The sequence below is a fragment of the Zalophus californianus genome, chromosome 7 (genome assembly GCF_009762305.2).
Source record: "Zalophus californianus isolate mZalCal1 chromosome 7, mZalCal1.pri.v2, whole genome shotgun sequence".
In the NCBI taxonomy this organism is placed as follows: Eukaryota; Metazoa; Chordata; class Mammalia; order Carnivora; family Otariidae; genus Zalophus; species Zalophus californianus.
The window spans coordinates 10,252,797-10,265,869 of NC_045601.1; the positions used below are offsets into that span (position 1 = coordinate 10,252,797).

General features: G+C 44.9%; 1 protein-coding gene across 3 annotated transcripts in view; it reads right to left on the reverse strand.

Moving 5' to 3' along the window:
• Positions 1 to 13,073, reverse strand: part of ZDHHC14 (zinc finger DHHC-type palmitoyltransferase 14) — a 266,206-nt gene that overhangs the window by 95,840 nt on the left and 157,293 nt on the right. The gene's annotated exons all lie outside the window — the stretch shown is intronic.

The window sequence follows — 13,073 nt, forward strand, 5'->3', positions numbered from 1 at the left end:
CAAGATGATAACTAAATAAAGAGTGGGAAGAAAAGACCATCCTTCCTGCCGGCACTTCCAGTGGAGCGCTGGTAACTGGGTGGGGGCTTCTGTAGTGCACAGTGACCAAGCCCCTGACCCACTCCTGCCCAAGGTGAGGAAGTCGAGGAAAGATATCCTTGTTACACTTAATAAACCTCTCTGTTGCAGAGTGGAGAACAGAGAGGGTGGCCCCATCCCAAATGCCCACGCTTCCCTTGCTGGCTTGAAAAGCCTAGAATTCCAGTCTACTACAGAGAACTGCACACCCTTTGGGTGGAATCTGTAATAATAATTAGATAAAAGCTCTCTGACTTGGCAAGAGGATGTGCTGTCCTTCCAGATGACACGCAGACAACATTCCGAGTTCAGTAAGGTGGGCCTGAACCATGGAAAAGTTACACAAACTGAAAAAGAAACTCATTAAGGATCAGAGGCCACCATTCCAAGTGGGCCTTTCCTCTAGGTGTTTGCAAAATTCTAAATCAACCATGTCATCAACCATCTGATGGTTGCCAGATCCAGTCAAAATGTTCCGGCCTCACTGACACCTGGCCTGGTCAGCTCTCGCCCTCCCAAATGGATCCATTATACCCAAATGAGTGTCGAAGACTTACATCTTGTAAAACAGATGCCCCATGTGTCCTCCTGCTAGGATTTCTGGCTCTGGAGGAGCCCTGGACAGATGTACATGAGGAGGGCAATCCCACGTTGTGGGGGACAGATGGCAGCTCCCGCTCGTTCAAGCATCAGCAATCCTTTGATAGGAGGTGAAAGGCAAACTTGTCCCGTGACGCACAGGAAGGCAAGTCTGCGTCATGCAAGGTAGCAGGCTCGCCCCAGCCCCTTGACTCGGACACTCTAGAGGGGGGCCCGGCCATCTGTCTGAACAGAACCTTCTGGTGATTCTAGCGTATGTGCAGGTATAAGAGCCAGTGGCCTCATCAATAGCACAGAATCTGACCATATTAAAAACATTAATGTCATTAAAAAAAAATGATTCTGTTTAGGTATTCCAGATGATTCCGTCATTTACAACTTTACAATTACCTTGATAGAAATAAAAAGCACTCTGCTAAGAGTATAATTTGCATTATTATAGTGCCTCGTACTGAGTAAGCACTCAAGTATATGTTGAATACATGAAAAATGAACGAATGTATGAGGTTCTTCGAAGAAATGATGAAGTTAAAAGCCATTCTCCCAAGCGTTTCTCTGAAGCGATCTGAAGCAAGATAAACAATCCCAATTAACTCTGAGAGAGCCTAACAACTATTTAGGTCCAGTTCTATGTCCTTTAAATCTGTGCTGCCCAATATGCTAGCCACGAGACACATGTGAGCACCTGGAATGTGAGTAGTCCACACTGAATGTGAGTAGTCCACACTGAGTGTGCTGTGAATGCAAAATAACACCGGAAAGATTCAATACCAAAACTTTTTTAAAAAAAGGAATGTAAAGTATTTCATTAGTACTTTTTAGTACTGAATACACATCGAAATGATAATATTTTGGATACACTGGGTTAAAGCAAATGTATTATTAAAATTAACTTTACCTGTTCCTTTTCATTTTTTTAAATGTCACTACTGGAAAATTTACAATTACACATTTGGCTTGTATTGTATTTCTATGGGATGTGCTGCTCAGTATTTTTTTTTAAAGATTGTATTGATTTATTTTAGAGTGGGGGGAGGCAGAGATGGAGAGGGAGAAAATCTCAAGCAGACTCTGAGCTGAGCGCGGAGCCAAACGTGGGGCTCGATCTCACGACCCTGAGATCATGACCTGAGCTGAAATCAAGAGTCGGACGCGTCACTAACTGAGTGACCCGGGCGCCCCTGTGCTACTCAGCATTGCTCCAAGTGTGTTACTTTTAGCTGTGTGAGAGCCACGGGAAGCTTTAGTCCACTTCTACTCTATTGCTTTCTCTTCAGCATAAGGAGCAACCCATCCATCACTCATTCAAGGACGCTTGGGTATCAAGTTTCCATCCTTAGAAGAAAATAAAGAGATTTTTTTAAAGAATGCACTCCAAATTTTGATGGTATGTAATACGACACTCATCCACTTGCACTTGTTTTCTCCTAGACAGTGTTAATCTACAGCCTCCAAATAAATGGCCTTCACTTCTGTCCACTTCTGTAAGTTAGATTTTTCTTTTGGGGACCTAGGAAGGTAAATTTGGATAAATGAAAAAATGTGAGGAATTTTTCCCTTGCCGAACATGATGGCAGGAAGAGCCCTCACTTAGAGGGGCCCCCATTGTCCCACCATATGCCTTCTACCCTCTGAGTGCTGGCAGCAAGTGAGTCCTCATGCCCACCGTGAACTCTGGACAACACAGCAGATGTCTACCAGAAACACAAAATCACAGTTTATCTACCTTCCATAGCTTACTTAGTCTTGAGTTTTCCAGGGCACAGAAGGGAAGGGAGATAGAGCGCACATCCACCGTCCCCAAAACTGACTGTTAATTCCTACTCTACAGCATTAGATTCTAAAGGAGGAGGGAGAAAGGTCACTTGGAAAGCCAACAGTGAGTTGGTTTGATTATAACAAAGTTTCAGAAGGTGATTATTGCGGCAAAGTTTCATTGAGTCGCAAACCCCAGTGATATCACAGAGCGCGCAGGCACAATGACGTAGGGGCGTCAAGGCCGGATGAAGGAGAGGCAGAGACACTAAAAGTAGGTTATTTAGCAAGTGGCTCTTGGTTACGTCGGATCCCTAGTGTAGACTCCAGCCACAAAACACTCAAAACATACAGGTGTTTTATGAAGCAGAATGTGGGATGGCTCCCTAGACTGTTAAAAAAAAAAAAGAAGAAGAAGAAGAAAAAAAGAAAAGCTCTTCCCAGGAAAACTTCAGGGAGCGCCTATGGCTTCTTTGACCATAGCACGTTCTCGAAGTCTTCTGTCCTGCCCCGTGGGGCCTTAATCCTTTGCTGACCCTGCACCTGCTCAGCCTCCGGTTCCTCCCAGTCCGGGCCCCGCCCGCCCCCTCACCCTGGTCCATTTCCTCTCTCCTCACTGGCTGCTTTGTTTCCTTTTATTCCTGGGCTGCCTTTCATGCTACTCTACACTTGCAATAAGAAAACGCCTCCCACTTCCAGGCACAAAGAGCCTGCCCACTCTTCTGCTTAACCTCCTCCAGTGGGATTTCTTTCCTGAAAAGCCATTCTCGTCCCCCCTCCTCCTCACGCCCTGCACACTCACCAGCGAGGCCGCCTTGCTGGTCCGGAGCCTGTTTTGCCGGAACACGCCCTGCCCATTCTTGGATGAAGAGTCTTGTCTCTGACTTCCCCCTGAAACCTATTGACTGACTCATTCCCTCATTCGGAAGAGCCATTGTTCCATCATTTTGCTTTATCCTCTCAAGGACGCCAGTTAAAGGAATAATGAGAGTAATATTCCAATGAGTCATTTATCTCTTACTTTGAGGCGCCTACAGTTTACTTGTGGAATTTACGCGGGTGTGCATGCAGCTCTGCATTCTAAAGTTATTCCCAGAATATGTCCTTCTTCCTGTTTAAGTAGTCGAACAGGCTAAATAACCTTCTAGAATATTCAGGTTCCTGGATTTTCATGGTCAAGCCAAAGAGGAGGAAGGATTTATTTCTAGACTCACAGGATGGTAACACTGGAATGGATCTTTGCACTCGGCGGGTCTATTTTATATGCACTAAAATCAAGGCTCAGAGAAGCTAAAACACTTCTCAGGGTCACAAAGCAAGTGGAGGAGCTGGGATGCAGGCTCAGCTTGGGCTCATAACCATACACTTCACTGATCATAAAAAACGTATAGAGACTTGGGAGTCTGTAAAGTGCTATCGAAAGATAAGATATTTATCATACAGTTATCATTAATAAGTAAATAATAAGGGGAAAGATGTCACTCACAGGCACTGCAAGGAGGCTACTACACTGAATGCTCAAAGTAAATGAATTTGTAGTTAGCCAAACTCCTGAAATCCTGACAGTCCTGGGAGCTTATCAGGAGAGGAAGCAAATGCTGACTGGTAGAGGGGATTGGCACAGGCTGGTCCCCGGTCCCCAGGTGAGAGTGAGAGGCATCAGGGCTGTGCTTCTTGGCTTTCAAGGGTCTTGTTAAAAATGCAGATTCGGAGTCATTACGTGGAGTGGGGCCTGAGGTTCTGCATTTCTGATAAGCTCCCAGGAGATCTTGAGGTTGCTCCTCCATGGCCCACTCTCTGTGTAGCAAGGATTTAGGGATGGGTTTCAGAAGCAAAAAAGCCAATGGATAGGTATTTGCACCTGTCCCCCTCTGAGCCTGTTTACTTGTCTGCAAACTGAAGGAGATGTCCAGGACGATCTCCATGATTGCTGAGATCCCTTCAAGCTGGAATGTTCTATGACTCAGAGCACTGCTGAGGACCAGCCTACTTGAAGTCTGGGAGGTGGGTTCCCCAGCTCTTTCACTGAAGGGATCTGTGCATCTCAGTGCCCGTGGCTGGGAATGGGTGGGTCTCTAATTTCCACGAACACACGCCAGACCCTTGCTCTTTCCTCTGGCCATGTTCTTAAACCAGGTGGTCCCAATTTTTCCATCCCTTTGGTGCCACTTGAGCCTTTCCTTCCCCTCCTTATGGCTTCTGGCTTCCTCCGCTCTCTTGCAGTTGACCTGTTCTTCACCCCAGTTCGTTCATCATCCTACCCCCCTTTCACAGCCTTGAATATGAGAACGGATTATAATTACAGTACATCTCTTCTTCTTCCTTCCTGCCTGCCTGCCTTCCTTCCTTCCTTCCTCCCTCCCTCCCTCCCTCCCTCCCTCCCTCCCTTCCTTTCGGCAAAGCATGTCAATATTGCTCTGTGTCATCATTTTGCTGATTTAACAGACTCTAAAGAATGTGACATTCATGTGGTGAGAGAGAGTCATTTCCCCTCATCTGCAACGAAGTGATACCTTTGCTTTCAGGGAGGGTTCATTAATTCTCTCATTAATTCTCTAGAAGAGATTCCAAATCTGTACCTATGTACACTTATGTAAGTCAAACCTTCAACTTATTAAGACTTATTATATTAAAAGAGACACCCAGCAGCTTCAGGATGGGAAGTACAGAGGTCACCAAAAATACCGATGTGGATTTAGGAATTGAGATTCGGCAGCGGGGACAAGAAAGTGTGATCTCAGAAAGTGAAATAGCACCCCTTGGCTCAGTTTCTCTTCCCGTAAAAGGGAGGAAAATACCACTGGCCACCCATCTGGAGGACAGTGAAGGCAGTTCTGTAAAGCGCACCCCCAGAGGAGGGGAGTTGCTGGGTACTTTTCTCTGTTGTTATAATTCTCCACTCCAACCATCACAGAAAATTGTCCTAGCCTCACAAACAAGCTAATGCATTTACATCCGAAACTGGCCTCGGGTCCAACACATGGTACATTCCACAAGTTCACATTTCTACAGGAAGAAGAAATAATATAGGCTTCAATGAACATCCTGGATGAAAAACACCCAACCTCCCAAATCCGTCGGAAAAACAAAAATCTCCGGCTCCTTCCTTCCCTCAGAACTAGAGCCTTCAAAATCTTGTGGTATTTCCCCAAATACCACAATTTTGAATTGTGACATCTGGTTCCCAGCTCTCCCAGGCTGGATTTTTTTTTTTTTTTTAAAGAGACACTCAGGAATTTTGACATTCTGAGTTGCCACCCTGCGTTGGTGTGGGAGAATCACTGCCTACCCTTCCCTGGCATCCGTACACGCTAGATGATTCTAACATTTTCCCTCAAACAAGGAATCTTCTTTTTGTTTGAGTCCTCAGATGCCTTTTTCTTTAAATGCCTTGTCTCTTCCAGACTGTATTTCAGACATGGTGGGACATGCTGCTCCGCCCCTCCCCTTAACTCATTCACGAGCGTCAAGGGACATCAGCCAGAGTCCCAGTGGACAAAAGGCCCCTGGATCTGCAGGCAGTTTCAAGAGGGGCGTTAGAGTGTCTGGATTCCCCTGCAGTTCTACTCTCTCCACCGAACTGGGCCCAGGATTTGAGAAGCAGGCCCTACAGACACGATGCGCTGGACATGGCTCTCTGTTTCTAGGCCACGGGTGATGGAGGAGTCAGCCAACGGGGTGGGAAAGCTAGATGATGTCGACAGTCTGGGGAAGAGGAAATAACTTAGGGGAAATGGCAAGTGCTACTTGTTCCAGTAAGACCAGAAATCTCTTGCTCGGGGCCTGCTCCCCAGGGCAACGAGATGGTGGACAGTGGTTGAAAGCACATGGGGGGTGATGGCAGATGGGCCTGCGTCCCCAGCTCTGGCCAAGTGACCTCTGGCCAATCACTTTCCTTTTCTGAGCCCTGGCTTTCCCGTGAATAAAACAGGAAACGAACGGGGCAGGAAGCAAGCAGCAGGGGAGAGAGGATGGCAAAGGCAGAAGGAGTTCCACGCAGGCAGGTGTAGTTCAAGTCCGAACAGAGTTCCTGGGCCTGGCCGAGTGTTAACGAAAAGCCGAAATATCCACGGCAGATAACAAGTACACAGAGGATACATGGGGGTGATTTCAGAGGTGAGCAGGGAGATGCAAACAGGATTTGGGGGAAAGGGGCAGAAAATATTGCCTTCTGCAAAGAAAACTGGCAAAAGCCAATCAAATTAACCTCCAATGATCCTGCCCCTTCTCTTTCTGGATTTTCTACACTGTGGGCATCTAGTGTGCATTACCCAAAGTGACTCCAAGTGTCAGGAAATTTTAACCACAGGTCCATCACAGACAGCAGACGCATGCTGAGACCCAAAATAAAGGAAACCAGCACATTTTAAAGCAATTTTATGGTGAATATTACCAGTAGAAATAACCAACACAAAAAGAAACCAGTATGGACTTCAAAAAATTAAATCACCAGGGAAATCTATCTTAGTAGAAGTCATAGTTCTGTAAGAAAATTCCTAATGGCAACTTCCATGATGTTAAAAAAAAAAAAACCTGATTGAGAAAAAACTCTTAGTTATAAATTTTATGCAGAAAAAAATTACTCCAATTAAAATAATTTTAGTAAAATGAAAACAGAAATGGGAGAAAATTGGAAATAGTGTAGCTTTATAATAGAGAACATTGATTAAGATCTTCAATTGGCTTAGAGTAGTCTCAGAAAGTATTTTCTTCAACAAAAATCCATCAGTGTTGTTAAAATTCCAATTAAAATGTTTCTACTCTTAAACACAGAATTAAGATGTCTCTAGGGAAAAAAACTCCAGCAAGTCAAGTTGGTGGATGAAAACATCCTGTTCCCGTGGAACTCTTCCCAGGAATCACGCTATGCGGGGCGGTGCACAACCCAGGCTGGTCGGCCAGGGTTTCCTCAGGTTCAGGAAACTGCCCTGCTTCCTAAACATCTCATCTAGAGGATGTCCAGTCCAAGGACTAACTTGGGAAATCATGAAAGATAAACTTTCATCTTAGAAATGGTGATTGGTCCTGGATACTTCAAGAAAAGTTGTTGATGAGAGTCTGACCAAGAGTGGGGGGTAGCGGATGAAAGAGAAGAGGAGAAGGGGGGAAGAGGGGGAAGGAGAAGAGGGAGAGAGAGAGAAATAGGGGAAGGAGGGGGGCGAGGAGGAAGAGAGGAAAGGAGAGGGAGACAGAGACAGAGGGAGACCGAGACAGAAGGAGGCAGAGAGGGAAGGGAGACTCGCGCGGCCACTGTGTCCCACCTTCTCTAACTGCCCAGTAAAAGGTGCAGAGTGAAGCAATAATTCTTCAGATTCTGTCCCTGCCGCAGAGTTTTTTGAAGACCATCCTGCTTCCTTTGATCTGATTCTACCCTCACCAAGCAACCATTTGATCTTTGATCAATTTATCATTTTTTTCTTTTACGGATCCTGCCTTTGGTGTCGAGCCTAAGAACTCTGTGGTGTCAGGGTTACCGTGACACAGGGAGAGAGTTTCCTAAGTAACCAGTCTCGCTTTGGGAGCCCGACAAGCTGAGTTCCCATTTCGGCTCCTCCCGGACTCCCTCCCCTGGGGTCCTCCAGATGGTTGAGGGGTGGGAAGAGACAATACACATAATGGAAAGCAGAGAGGCAGACCCGCCGCTTTCCCCCATCGTGATCCTTGGAAAGGTCTATCGCTACTTGAAATGCCTCGATCCTGTGATTTATAATGCACTGGTTCATCATTCCTTTCTAGCCCCAAAGCAGTTGCTTAGTGTCTTATCATCCATGAGGGAACCGAAAAAACAGAGTTTCCCAAGTTGTCACATTTCCAAGCAGGACTCCACTGACCCCAGCGAGACCTCCCTCACACCCCAACTGCCATTCTTGGATGTTTTTTTTAGCTGCAATGTAAAGAACCAGGAAAGGTCTTTCAGAAAAAAAAGAAGGGTAAGGCATTTCAAGAGACTGTAACAGCCTCTGAGACACGGAGCCTCCTTCTCCTCACCACCTCCTCCCCTCCAGAAGTCGGAGGACAGGAGAGCTGGTCCCACCCTTGGCACAGCTTCACTCAGTTACTCAGACGGCTGGTTTCAAGTGCCTACCGTGGACTTTTATAAGGAGAGACCTCCTACAGATAATTAGAATTATTAACTAATAATAGGAAGTTTCCAAATCTAATTTTCATTTTTCCGTCTTCAGTCAGATAGCACAAAATAAATGTGCTAAGATTTCATTGAAACATAATCGTATTCTCCACAGCCAAGCAATACAGGGGAGCACTCCTAATAAAGAATTAGACCAGCTCTGCCATTTATTCCTATCACGTGGCAGGTGGAGAATCATTTTATGATAATCTATGTACGTGGAAGGCGAGGAGAACTGGGTGGGAAAAGAAGAATTTTTCTTTTTTAAAAACACAAAAACAAAAACCCCAACCATTTACTGAGCCGATCCTGAGAAGAACCTTGTAGGATATGTGTCATTATTCCCACTTTAAAACTAGCCTAACGCCATACAACTAGAGGCGGGGGCGGGGGGGGGGGCTCCATCTTCTTCCTTTCCCCTTCCCTCTTCTCTTTTTTGGACAGTTTATTGTGCTATAATGTACAAACCTAACAGTTATCCTCTGGAGGTATGCAATAACATGATCTTTAAGAAATGTACTGGGTTGTGCCACCAGCACCCAAATCCACTCTTAGACCCTTTTCACCATTCCGGCAAGTTCTCTCACGTCCAAGTGCGGCGACCCTCACTCCTGCCCCCACCCCAGGCAATCACTTGTCTGCTTTCTGTCTCTAAAGATTTGCCCTTTCTGGACATTTCATACACATGGAACCACACAATAGGTAGCCTTCAGATCTGGCTTCTTTCGCTTCGTGTGTGTTTACCATTTATCCATGTTACAGCATGTGTCAACACTGGGCTCCTTTTTTATCACTTAATGGTATTCCACCGTGTGGAAACCATTTGTTTATCAGTTTGCCCACTGATGGACATTTGGGTTGTTTCCAGTTTGGGGGTATTAGGTACAATGCACACCAGAGACATAGGTTTTCATTTCTCTTAGATAGATACCTAGAAACAGACTTGCTGGGTTATATGGTAATCTATGCTTACCTTCTTGAGGAATTTTGGGGAGGTGTTTTCCAAAGTGGTTGCACCATTCTACATCCCCACCAGTAATGCATGAGGGTTCCAATTTCTCCATATCTTCACTGATATTTGTTATTGTCAGTCCTTTGGAGTAGAGCCATTCTAGTGGGTGTGAAGTGGTACGTCATTGTGGTTTTGATTTGCATTTCCGTCTTTTCATGTGTTCATTGGCCATTCATATATCTTCTTTGGAAAAATGTCTGTTCAAATCCTTTACTCATTTTTAATTGGGTTGTTTGTCTTATTATTGAGTTGTAAGAGATCTTAATATATTCTAGATACAAGTACAAGATACTTTTATCAGATATATGATGTGCAAATACTTTTTCCCAGTCTGTGGCTTATCTTTCTGTTTTCTTAATGGTATCTTTTGAAGCACAAAAGTTTTTAATTTGGTAAACTCCAATTTGTTATCTTTTTCTTTCTACAGATCATGCATTTGGTGTCTATATAAGAACTCTTTTTTTTTTAAGATTTATTTATTTTAGAGAGAGAGCATGTGTAAGCATGAGTGGAGGGGGAGGGGCAGAGGGAAAAGGAGAGAGAGAGAATACTCAAGCTGATTCTGTGCAGAGCACAGAGCCCAGCAGGGCTCAATTCTAGGACCCTGAGATCATGGTCTGAGCTAAAATCAAGAGTCGGCCCCTTAACTGACTGAGCCACCCAGGCACTCCCGTGTGAGAAGTCTTTGCCTAACCCAAACCCATTTTCTCTATGCTCCCTTTAGAAGTTTTAGAGTTTTAGCTCTTAAATTGAGGCCTATAATCCATTTAGAATTAAATTGTGTGTATGGTGTGAGGTAAGGATTCAAATTCATCTTTCTACATATGGACAGCCAATTTCTTTATTTGTTATGGGTTTCTTCAGCTTCCCTATTTCTTTTTGAGTCATTCTTTTGGTAACTGTGGCCTGCTAAGAATTTGTCCATTCATCTAAGTTGTCCAATTTGTGGCATAAAGTTAAAATCCTTTTAATACCTTAGGGTCAATGGTGATGCCCTGCTTTCATTCCTGATTTTGGTAATTTGTATATTCTCTGTGTCTTTTTTTGGAAGGGGTGGCAAATAATATAGTCAAAGATTTGTCAATTTTGTTAATCTTCTAAAAGAACTAACTTTGGGTCTCACTAATTTTCTCTGTTGTTTTCTGTATTCTATTTCATTGATTTCCATTCTCATCTTTTTTTTTTTCTTTTAAAGATTTTATTTATTTATTTGTCAGAGAGAGACAGAGAGCCCACAAGTGGGGGCGGGGGGGGGCAGCAGGTAGAGGTTAGAAGCGGGCTCCCCACTCAGCAAGGAGCCCGGCTGAGGACTGACAAGGGGTTCAATCCCAGGACCCTGGGGATCATGATCTGAGCCGAGGGCAGATACTTAACTGACTGAGCCACCCAGGCATCCCTCCACTCTCATTGTTAATATGGTCTTACTATGGCTTGCTTTGAGTTTAGTTTGCCCTTTTTCTAGTTTCTTAAGGTGAAAGTTTCAGTTACTGACTTTTTCCCATACTTCCCTCCAAAGCAAATTAGCTCCTCAGACAGATAAGCTGCTGGTTTTCAGAGTCTGCCCTGTCCAGGTAGAATTGCCTCACCTCTGGAATTCAGGTGGGCATTGAAGTAGCCCCAGGCGAGACCGTCATAGACACCCACTATTCTTACCCAAAGTCCACTAGATTTTCATGAAAAACTGCCCCGCAGTTCAGATGAATTCTAGAGCCATGAAATGACTGTGACTACTTTGTCCAGTTTTCTTGTTGCCTCTTGGGGAAGGGATGTGCACAGCAACTCACGTCTGCCACGCTGTCCCATCTCTAAAGACCCTCTACTCTCCCTCATTTGAAACAAGATTTGGTTTCCTCCTTTACCCCATCTAGTACTTTCACAGATTCTGAGTCTCTGGGGGCGTGGGGCAGAGCTGGTTTTAAAAGTACTCATGCTGAAAAAAACACTCTTAGGTTATCAACTCAAAGCCAAAAAAAAAAAAAAAACCACTTTAGTGGATCACTCAACTTCCTCAATATTAACAAGGATGAACAGAAACTCTGTACCTCTTAGAATCTGCATTTATAATAGAGAATTCCAATGGCACTCTTTATCATCCCTGGTTCCTAATCTTGCTGATTTTGCAGATACTCCTTGCACTAACCAAGAGGTGGTATAGAAAATAGGACTGCAGAAAGAAAACGCTTCAAAGCCAGTGTAAAGAGCTGGGTTCTCTATGCACCACTTGAGTAGAAGATTTTCAAGCTGTGTGCTAAGGTGATGTGGGTACAGGCCATGCAGCTTCCATAGGCCCAGTTCTGTTTCTGAAGGAAACTGGGCCTGTCTCTTCCCCATGACATTACACCCTGGAAAGAATAAAGGCTGAGACCCAGGAGAGCTGGTTCAGGGCTCTGGCTCTGCCACTTTCTCCCATTTAACCTCTTCGGGGCTCTGTTTCCTTATTTGCAAAATGGTTGTAATAATAAAGTCTTCTTCCCAAACGTGCTTGGGTATGATCAATTCCGTGATAGCCCTGGATGGCCTTTACAAATGATTCACATGCTATAAATGTAAGGCTTTAAATTATGAATTAACATATAATTAATGTCTTGAAATCCCAAGACGCACTGGCTACGAGACAGACTGTCTCTCCACGGCTGATTCTTCCTTCCTCTGCCTGCCTGCCTCAGGACACAAGAAGGCTGCGGCAAGCAGACCACCACCATACACTCCCATCATGAACGCCTTTATTGCTCCCCTCCCGCATGGCTGGGATGAAGGATGGGGGCAGATGCCCAGAGGACAGAGCCGTGCTTTGGTACCTGGGGATGGCAGCCCACAGCACATGCTTCCTCTCAAGACCCACACTCCTATCTCGTGACACTGGAAAGCGGAGGCCTTTTGGCTGAGTGAGGCTGGGAAGAGAAGCCCACGGAGTAGGCGGAACAGCTAAGCTTTACGTTCACACAGAGTCACCACAACCCCTCTGCCACGCTTGTCCAATCATCATCGTGTCACTGCAAAGCTGCATGTTCGCAAGTGAAAACTTTCAAGAGCAAGAAAAAGCTCTCTTTTTAACTAAAAATAGAACTTTTAAAGTTTGCCCTGTGAGGGATTAGGATTTGTTCTAATATGTTTAAAATGGGTCACTGTAAACTTTTTACATTTCAGTACAGGGTTCCAATATCTAAGGAAAATGAAAGCTATTCACCTCCATATATATCACGAATATATATCTTTGTTGCCTTAATAAAGGGAGTTTCTGGGACCTAGGCTGGATAAACCAAGACAGCAGGGGAAGATGTAACCTCCTCAGGTTTCTGGCATGGAAACCAGCAGTAAGTACGATGATTATAAAGGGAAGAGAGAGCAGCCGCCTACAACGATGGGTCTTTCAGGACAGAGGCTCCTTCTCAGATGCGCTTGGGTTTCAAAGAAACATCAGGACCCAGAGCGTGGTGATGGTGGCACCTCTATTTGGTGGCACCGCCGGCCCTTGGCCTTACCTCCAACCACTTCACATCC